Consider the following 10,462-nt stretch of genomic DNA (forward strand, 5'->3'; position numbering starts at 1 on the left):
AATGTATAAATGACTCATTAGTTTTAATAATTTATACTTGTATCACCTTTAATTTCTAATATGGTAATATTCAATATGTATATACACATATATATGCCACATTCATTCAATTGGTCTTCAATATTTATAAAAGTGTAGTCACCAAAAAAACAACAAAATAAAATAGCAGAAAAAGAGAATTGATAACATATTAATTCCATTAAATTACATTTTCAAAAGTACAGGAAATCTCAGGTAGTATTATCTTGTATGCATTTTTCCTACTAGTATCCTCTTTTGAATTACATATTTCTATGAAAATAAAAAGACTCTAGCTTTGAAAAAAAATGTATTAGGTTCAGTAGTAGAGCTGGACATTCTCAGCTCCAAAGCACAAATTTCAGAAAAGATCCCTTAATTGTACCTAGACACAGCATCTTACATATAGTAGGAACTAAATAAATGTTCACTTCCAACCTTAAAATCAAAATAGAACAAACATATCAATTGTAAATAAGGACTACTTTGTTAATATCTATGGAATGAGGAAAAGATAAATCTTACTTCTTGCATTTGCTATCCAATTGTGCATCGACAACATTCCTTCTGTGATTTTCAACTCAGGTTTCTCCTCTTCCTGGCAGATTTTACTGTCATCTGTACCCTTTACACTTGGTAAGAAGCCTCTCTTCTGTACCCTCACCACACTCCATGGTTACCTCCACCACAACACTTTTCACATATGATGTAATCATCTAGTCTTCTTTACCAGACCATGAGATTCTTGAGCCACATAGCACTTCTGTCTTATTCACTCACCATTATACCTCTGGTCCCAACACATTTCTTGGCATTAAATTAAATATACAAAGTACCAATCAGAATTCAATAAGACATCTTTAATCCTTCCTGAGTTAGGAGTTTAGGCAGGTAAGAATGGAGCTATTTATTAAACTGATTTTTCTTGTTAAAGAAGGGCTAATCATATCTGTGGTGAAACTGCCCAGGCAATAGGATTTAGATATCCAAGTTAACTGAGAAAGGGGTTGATCTGAGTTAGATGTTTAGATGTTTAGAATGAGAGCATTTTGTTAGCCATACAACTTAAATCTAACAATCAAGTAATCAATGGTTGTGTCAACATGCTTGGAAAGAGGGTCATAAAGATATGTAATTAAACTTTAACAGGGCAACTAACAAAAGGAGTTAAAGTTTAATTCCATATCTTCATGACCTCTTTCCAAGCATGTTGACACAAAGTCCACTAAAAAAAACAACAACAAGAGTATCTACAACTGCAAGCAAGACTGTTCCATCTATCTGCCCCATGGGATCTAAGCCCCCTCTCAATGAAAACAAAGTAGGCACCACCATCCTAAAATTGTCAAGACTGAGGAATGAACAAACATAAAGGGTGAATGCAACTATTGACTAAAATAGACATTATTATTCTAGCAGGCGAAGAACTTGTATCATTGACATAAAGACAGTGGCCACCAGAGTTTCTGAGGGGAGGGAGAAGGAAGAATAGGTATAACATGGGGCATTTTGGGGACACTGGAATTGTCCTGCATGACATTGCAATGATAGATACAGGCCATTATATATTTTGTCAAATCCTATAAAATTGTGCCAGGCAAAGTGTCAAGTATAATGCAAACTCTAGTCATGGTTAGTAGCAATGCTGCGATTTGTATTCATTAATTCTAACAAATGTACGACACTAATAAAAGATGTTGGTAATTTGGGAAAGAGTGGGAGGAGAAGGGTTGGGGTATATGGGAATACCCTATATTTCGATATAACATGTCTGTAATCTAAAACTTCATTAAATATAAATTTTTTTAAAAAATTAACTACTGATTTTATCTGACCAAATTAAATAAAACTAATGGAAAAATGAAACTCTTTCCCCTGCATTTTCCATTAAGAGAAATCAGAAAGCTCCCTAAGTCCATGAGAAGGCATTTCAAAAGTAAAGTTTGATTAAATATACTAAAAAAGAACCACATTGAAGGGATTCTGAAAACATACATATAAGTTTATTTTTTAAAGAATGAGCATGGCCACTGGAACATACTTATTAAAGTAACACGTTTAAAGAAACAGAGATGAAATTGAAAAAGCTAATACATTACCCCCAGGATTAACTACTGATTCAATTTCCTCGTCCAAATCAAAACTATAATTCTGTGGATTTAAACAAGATAGCAGAAATGAACAGTTGGTTTTAAGAGAGAAGAACAAGGATGTTAAGGTTTGGAATTTGGAAATTTACTTTTCCTTTCCCTTTTACATTGTCTATTTTTGGTTTCTTCATCCAACACCTTTATTGCTAGCTTGTCTTGTCTCTCTTTCTCACTTAGCTAAGGGACCCAAAGGCATATATAAACTTGATAGATAGTTCCCAATTTCCTCAAGGTGTTACTCTGAGAAAGAGAGCCATTAGATAACATGGCTATCAAGACTGTTTTTTGAATAGGTCAGAAGAACCTGCTAACCTAGCTTCTCCATCTCTAATTTGCAGCAGTCCACAGTATTTAGGGGGATTCAGATCGGCGGCTTCAAATGTCAATCTTTGTATCATATCTTCCCCTTTGTACTGCCAAATAATCCACAGTGCTCCCAGGAGGTTACATGAGGAGATTCTAACTATAATTGCTTTTCAGAAAGTGAAGGTTGGAGGAAATAGCTGGCACGAAGTTTAGTGTTGATTTTTAAATAGTAGTTCTCGTACTTTATTGTGCATAAGAATCACCTTGGAGAGGGGAGGGAGAAAAGTGGTGAATAAGCAAGGGTTACTAGCACCTTTCGAGAATCCAGTGTTGGAAAACTTTACAAGTAAGAGGGATGTTGATTATTTTCAGAATCTAACAGATGTAGTTAGGCGCTGGTATGTATAAGGTATGTGTAAGGTCTGTGTAGGTTGATTCAGGAGAAGAGATCAAGATGCTATGTATAGGGGATATAGGCTGGGGAAGCATACTTTGGTGCTCTCTTTTCTCTCCCACATGTTGCCTTGGACATACAATTATCTAACCTATGGCCCTTTCAGGATGTTAAAACAGACCCAGCTCAGGAAGTGGCTAGGTAACATTAAGGTTATGCTGGAGCCTAGCTGAATTTGGAGAAAAAACAACAGGTGTATTTGGACTGTCCAGCCCCTAAGCAAGCATTTCCTCCTGTCTCCATTTTTCACTCTCTACCCACCAACAATCCCATGGGCTAGTCATTAAAATCCAAAGAAGAAGCTCTTGGAAAAAGGAAAGCTTATGATGGAAATATGGGGAGATTCCCTGAGGGAAAGAGTTTCCAAGTAGGAAGAGGCATAATGGTAGATGGTTGAGCCCAGCCTGTAATACAGAGATACTTGCATTTTTGTGTGTGAAGAGCACAGAATCTTAGCTCCTCCCTTTTCCCCAGGTAGACATTACTAGTCAATTTACATGTTAGTCCTGAGAGAACACAACCTCACAGGAAAAATGAGGCCTCCAAGGAGCACAAGCACTTTAAAAGAAGAGGCTTTATGTGAAAGGAATGACTAATAGACCCGATAGAACAAGAATGTAAAAAAAGTGTAGTGAATATCCTCAAAAATATAAAGGAGGCTATTGAAACATGAAGCAAGGACTAGTAATCATGAAGATGAACCCACTGAAGAACTTGGATATGAAAACCATAGTTTAAATATAGAACTTGATAGATGGGTTGAATAGCAGAATAGATAGAAAGGATTAATTAATGAACTGGAAGACCAGGTCAAACAAGTCGTCTATAAGGCTTTAGAAAGCATTAGGAAGGAATAACAAGAGAGAAAATATAAAAGAAATTAAGAGATAAAGAGTAAAGGAGTAGAAGTTTCAAAATCCATAAAATAGATGTGACAAAAGGGAAAAATTAATAAGAAGGAAGAATATTTGAATAATGCCTGAAAAGATTCTTAAATTAAATAAAATATAAGAACACTGAAAGAAATTACTTATAGAGTGCCCAAAAGGATAAAAATCTTGCCTGAATATATATTATGAAGAAGATGCAGAACATTAATGGCAGAAAGAATATTATAAAATATCTTGAGTGAAAATGTATATCATCTAAAAAGAAACATAAATTATATTGACATCAGATCTAGTAACAATATTTGTTACAAAAATACAATGCAGTAATATTTTAAAGAATTGAAGGAAGGGAATTTTGAAGTTAGAATTTTATTTCCAACTAGGATGGAGACTTACAGGTTCAATAAAAAGGAAATTTCATGATCAATCCATTAGGGAAAAAACTATTGCAAATTGATTATTGATTTACACAAACTTCCAATCAACTGGGACTTTAATTTTTTTAATTTTTAGCAACTTTCTGATGTGTATTCATTCTAAATTTTAAACTCATTCTCAACAAATATGGTCACCCATGCTACTGTATACTATTTAGGGGACCATGGCCCAGTCAAATCCTGAAATGAAGACATTCAGGTATGGTTCCCTCCTGGGAAAATGGTCAAAACTGTTCACTTTGGCTAAACATATGCAGAGTCTCTATGCATATGATCTTAAACTCGAATTACTCCTAAAAATTAAAAACATCAACATACTCAATCATTTCCAGGGCAAATGCATTTTGCTGTCAAGAATTTGAAAGTTTGCACTCTACCTTATGCATTCCCTGGCATAGTACTTGATACATTTTAACTATTCAACAATTTATTGTTCATTTCAAATTGCTGAAACATGTGTAGACTGCTAATAGTCATTTCACTCTTGACTGACCTTAATTTTTTCTATTATTTTAATACCTTTTCTTATTCGACCATATCAATTGCCATTGATTTTCCATAAAATCTGAAAGATATTTTGAGATTATTATAGATTTACAGAAGAGTTTTAAAGTTTTAAATATAGTATAGTGTTTCTTTATACCCTACCCCCAATTTCCTCTAATGTGAATATCTTACATGACCAGAGTACATGTATCTAAACTAAGAAACTAACATTTGTACAATGATGTTAACTAAACCATAGCGTTTATTTGGATTTCACCAGTTTTTTGAATAACGTCTCTTATTTTTTATTGCTGCTTCAGGATCCAATCCAGTATCCCACATTGCATTTAACCACCATGTCTTCTTAGTCTCTTAAAATCTGTGACAGTTTCTCTGTCATTTTTGTCTTTCTGACCTTGATACTTTTAAAGATATTTTGTAGAATATCTCCCAAATGTTTTCCATGATTACATTGAGGTTATAGATTTGGGGGAAGACTACCCCAGAGGTGATGTGCTCTTTAAATTGTATCATATCAGAAACACATGATATCTACATGCCTTATTCCTGGAGATGTTAAACATAATTGTTTGGTTAAGATAGTGTCTACCAGGCTTCTTCATTGTTCAGTAATGGTTTTTCTTTTTCCATACTTTATTGGAAATTAGTCACTAAGTTCAGCACAGAGTCTGAGGAGAGAAATTAAGTTCCATTTCCTGAAAGGAAGAGCATCAAAGAATTTATTCATATAAGCTAAAACCACCATAACAATTGGTAAATTTGGAGGGATATATTTTTAGGCAATGAAATATCCGCTTTCTTCGGGGTTTTCCCCCCGCAAATTTTCCCATTCATAAGTAGACATTGTTTGCCGCAATGATTAAAGTGGTTTTCTTAAGATAATTTTCTATTTCTATCATTCCTTTTATATTTCTTAATGGAACTTCTTTAAGGAACATTTGCCACTTCTCCCCCAATGTATTTACTTATCCAATCATTTATTTATATCCTTCAGCTCTTTCCTATTTATCATGCTATTTTGGTTTTAAGACAATACTGTTATTTATTTTGTTGCTTGAAATTGGCTAGGATCCGGTCAGTGATTACTCTTTCAGGTGGATATCTGTGTCCTTTTGACATGCTCCCATCTTTTATCTTTTTAAAAAGACTTCCTGACTTTCTGACACTACAAGATGCTCCATGCCCACTTTTTTTGGAGGTACCAGGACTGGGGATTGAACCTGGGACCTCATATGTGGGAAGCTTGCACTCAATCACTGAGCTACGCTGGCTCTCTTCCATGCTCATTTTTATTTTCCCTGTTGTAGTCACGGATTCATCTATTTCTCTAAGGAAATTTGGTTCCTTATATTGAGGGAAAGGTGTTTAGAAACCAAGATATGTGTCTTGGTGTACTCATTGCTTTTGGGCCCTCATTGCTTCAAGGCTCCCTCAGTGGACAGAAGTAGGAAATAGATGTATACACACTAACCCATGTATATTCCATTTCCATATGTGGTAGGTTGAATGAACTATCTCAGAAAAAAAAGTTCATAATCTTAATCCATTTGTATTGTGGTGAACCCATTGTAAATAGGACCTTTTGAAGATGTTATTTTTAGTTAAGTGTGGCTAACTGAATCAAGTTGACTTTAATCCAGATTGCTGGAGCCCTTTATAAGCAGAATGAAATTCAGACATAAAGAGAGAAAGCCATGGGAAGAAGCTGGAGGTCAATGAAACCTAGGAGAGAAAAGATGCAACAGAAAAGCCAAGGATCCAAGGATGGTTGGAAGCAAGCCCCAGAATGCCATAATACTTGGGAAGAAAACATTGCTTTGCTGTTGCCTTGATTTGGTACTTTTACCAGCCTCAAAAACATAAGCCAATAAATTTCCATGGTTTAAAACAACCCATTGTGTGGTATTTGTGATCACAGCTGGGAAACTAAGACACTATCTGTCTCAGACGTTCTCAACTAGGGACAAATTTACTCCAACCAGGGAACATTTAGCAATGTCTGGAAACATTTTTTTCACAGATGGGGGAATGCTACTGGCATCTCCAGGATAGAGCCTAGGGATACTGGTAAATATTCTTTAATGCACAGGACAGCTTCCCACAACAAGGAGTTATTGCTACAAATACTAGTTGTGGTTATTGATGATTGTATTTATGAACCTTTTCTCATGAAATAGAAAGTTAGCCTAGTATTATATATTGCCTAGGAGTTACCTCCTGAAAACCTCCTTGTTCAAATGTGGTCTCTTTCCAAGCCAAACTCAGCATATAAACATACTGCTTTACCTACTGGTTTGGGACATGATTCCCAGGGATGAATCTCCCTGTCACTGAGGGATTATTACCAAGCACCAAATAGCAACGCATCTGGAAAAAGACCTTGACCAAAAGGGAAAATATTAAATAAAAATGAGTTTTTATGGCTAAGAGATTTCAAAGCTAGTTGGGAGGTCATTCCAGAGGTTACACTTATGCACATATCAGCAGGATCTCATTGACTGCCACAGTAAACAGTGACTCAAACAGAGGGGCTCTTGAGGATTCTAGAGACGTCTAGACACTACAAGCAGGGCAGACAGACTCAGGAATTTGGCACTCTGTCAGTGGACCTTACTTTGGAATTTATGCTCCCCAGTGTAATAGAGTTAGACTCATTTATAGGTACCGTACACATGGCTCTTCTGTCCCTTTTATTTGAACCTATAGTTAGCACTATACTTGTTAAATGTATGTCCCAGAGACGTAAATCTTTGGTCTGTTCATGTGTCAGTTGAGCTCTGCACCTCAGCAGAGTTGCAACATGTATTCTACAGTTCACTGGACTCACCCAGGACAAATAATAGGGAAATGATGATGGACAATACCCATCCCAAGGAACAGAGAGAGTCTGCAACTGCAAGCAAAGCAGTTCCATCCATTTGCCCCATGGGATCTAAACCCCCTCTCAATTAGAATCAGAGTGGGCATCACCATGCCCAAATCCTCAAGATTGGGGAATGAACAATAGACTAAAGTAGACTTATTATTATTCTAGCAATGGAAGAACTTGTATCATTGATATAAAGGTAGTGGCCACCAGAGGTTCTGAGGGGAGGGAGAGGGAAAAATAAGTGCAACATGGGGGCATTTTTTGGGATATTGGAATTGTCCTGCATGACATTTCAATAATAGGTACAGGTCATTATACATTTTGTCAAAACATAAAATTGTGTGGGGCAGAGTGTAAACTATAAAGTAAATTATATTCCATGGTTAATAGAAATGCTGCAATATGGGTTCATCGATTGTAACAAATGTACCACACTAATGAAAGATTTTGTTAATGTGGTAAAGTGTGGGAAGGTGAGGGGGTGGGGCATATGGGAATCCCCTATATATTTTATGTAACATTTATGCTTCTTTAAAAATAAAAAAATAATATTACAAAAAACAAATATACATAGTGGTGAAGTTGAGAAACCCTGCATACATATTAAAATAAACATGACTTCAAATTGATATCTCTGACTTTAATCCTTCATCATGGAGTTCATGCTATATAGAGATCCTCTCTTGCTTGTTTTGTAACCTCTTACTCTGATGGTGAGAAATCTGGCTTCCACTATCTACAATATGTTTTTTTAACCCCAGTATACATGTAAAGAAGCTTTAGAATTGCTAACCCATACCCCAATGAGAGCCAGGTTTATATGTACAGTTATTTTTGCCTTTAGTCTTGCAATATTCAGTCAGCTCCATAATTTCTCCACTCCTTTCAGTGACATTACACAGTGCATTTGTATTAAAGTTATATTTATTTGTGACTGTCTACATTCGATCCTAGGGATCCTCAAATTAGTTGCTTTCCTTTTTTAAAAAAAATGTGGGGCTTTGCTGCATTTGGGCTGGTTGGCTATTGTTACTGTGGAGGGAACTTCCTTCATTTGACCTTTTAAAACTTTCATAACTATCTTCAACTTCTTCCCCTTCCTTCTTATCAACAGCATAAGTGTGGACCTGGCTTCTCCCCAAAGCCTGCCTTGCACTGAAATATTTGATTCTAGGAAGCGTTCACCAAAGCCTGAGATTTATCAGGCTGAAGAAAATTATGCATCCTTACAAATGTCTTCTGCTGAGGTGCACCAGTCAGAGACAGTCTGTCCTCTTCCTTCCTCCATGGACCTGCTTATTCAGGATAGTCCTGTTTCTTCGACAAGGCCCAAAGAGGATCTACCTTCTTCCAAAGAGAAGAGCAAAACAAAGAAGGGAGATGAGAGGGCCAGGTCAAGAAACAGAAGATCAGAACCATGTTCTCTCGGACCCAGCTGTGTATACTCAATGATGAATTTCAAAGACAGAAATACCTCAGCTTCCAACAGATTCAAGACTTTTCCAACATTCTGAATCTCAACTACAAACAGGTTAAGACCTGGTTCCAGAACTAGAGAATGAAATGTAAGCGGTGGCCAGAAAACGTCAACTGTTCAAAGACTGGCCACAGGGTGACCCAGAAGGGCTCAGCACCTACAGAATATCCAGGACTCTACTCCTCCTACCCCCAGGAGTGCTTGGTGAGCACTTCTTGTAACCTTCAATGTGGAGCAACCAGGCTTAGAACAACCCAACTTGGAGGAGCCATTCCTGCAACAGCTAGTCTTAGAGCAGCCATTCCTGGAACAGCCAGACCTGGAGTACTAAAGCCAGGAATAACCAAGCCTGGAAAAACCAGGCCTGGAACAATCAATTCCAGTACAGTGGAAAGGAATCCCTCCCTGCAGCCCCAAATCCAATTCCAGCAAAATTCTTCTGCCAGTGATTTGGAAGCCATCTTAGGAAGTGCTGGGGAAAGCCATATAGCAAACCGTTAAGTATTTTAGTACCCATCAAACCACGGATTTATTCCCAAATTACTCCATGAACAGAAAGCCTTAAGGTGTGTGAAGATATGGGTGGATATGGCTATATAAATCCCAATCTGGGCAGAGGCTACATTATATCCTTACTTGCAGAATGTTCTTGAAAGCTGTGTGTCTGACTTTATCTTGGTTTTCATTGTGTAATTAGGGGTTGGGGCTTGGTGTTGTTTGAGTCTAATCAGAGGTTCCAAAAACAGATCAGATTACCTTGGCTGTTCTGGACAACATAAAAGATAGGGTATCCATGACTATAGAAAACCAGATATACTGTATATTTGGAATCTAGCCTCAAGAATAGGGAGTTTAAGTATAAGGATGTGTGAAGGATTGGAAGGCCTCGCTTACTAAAAAACCTGAATTGTTAAGATGAAGGGTTAAGCTATCATGACCTGCTTCATTGATTTCCTCCACCACTTCTGCTCTGTTTTTGACTGTCTCTAATTCGTTCGATAATATTTGCAGATACATGTTTTGTTTTTGCTGTGTCATGGTAACATTATAGTAGTTTGGCTGGTCAATTTATAAATTTAAGTATAGATAAAATATATCCATTTTAAAATTTTGTATATACGTAAGTTCATTCTTTGTGTTATAAAGTTCTATGGGTTTGCCAAATGCAAGGCATTATTTATACACCACCACAATGACGTACAGAAGAGTTCTGAAGCAGACTAGTAAGATAGGGAATCAGATGGATTTTGGAGCCTGGCAAGAAATCTGCGTGTCATTTGGTACCTCCAAGATGGCTGCTGCAAGACCCTAATGAGATTCTGCAATTCAGAGCAAGATTTCCTTCAGAAGCCAG

At 36.7% G+C, this 10,462-nt stretch overlaps 1 pseudogene; it reads left to right on the top strand.

Annotated features, from left to right (window-relative positions):
• Positions 1 to 4,419: 4,419 nt before the first annotated feature.
• LOC101437678 (homeobox protein NANOG pseudogene) lies at positions 4,420 to 9,673 on the top strand (annotated as a pseudogene).
• The last annotated feature ends 789 nt before the right edge of the window (positions 9,674 to 10,462 follow it).

This window comes from Dasypus novemcinctus, chromosome X (assembly GCF_030445035.2).
Source record: "Dasypus novemcinctus isolate mDasNov1 chromosome X, mDasNov1.1.hap2, whole genome shotgun sequence".
NCBI classification, from domain to species: domain Eukaryota; kingdom Metazoa; phylum Chordata; class Mammalia; order Cingulata; family Dasypodidae; genus Dasypus; species Dasypus novemcinctus.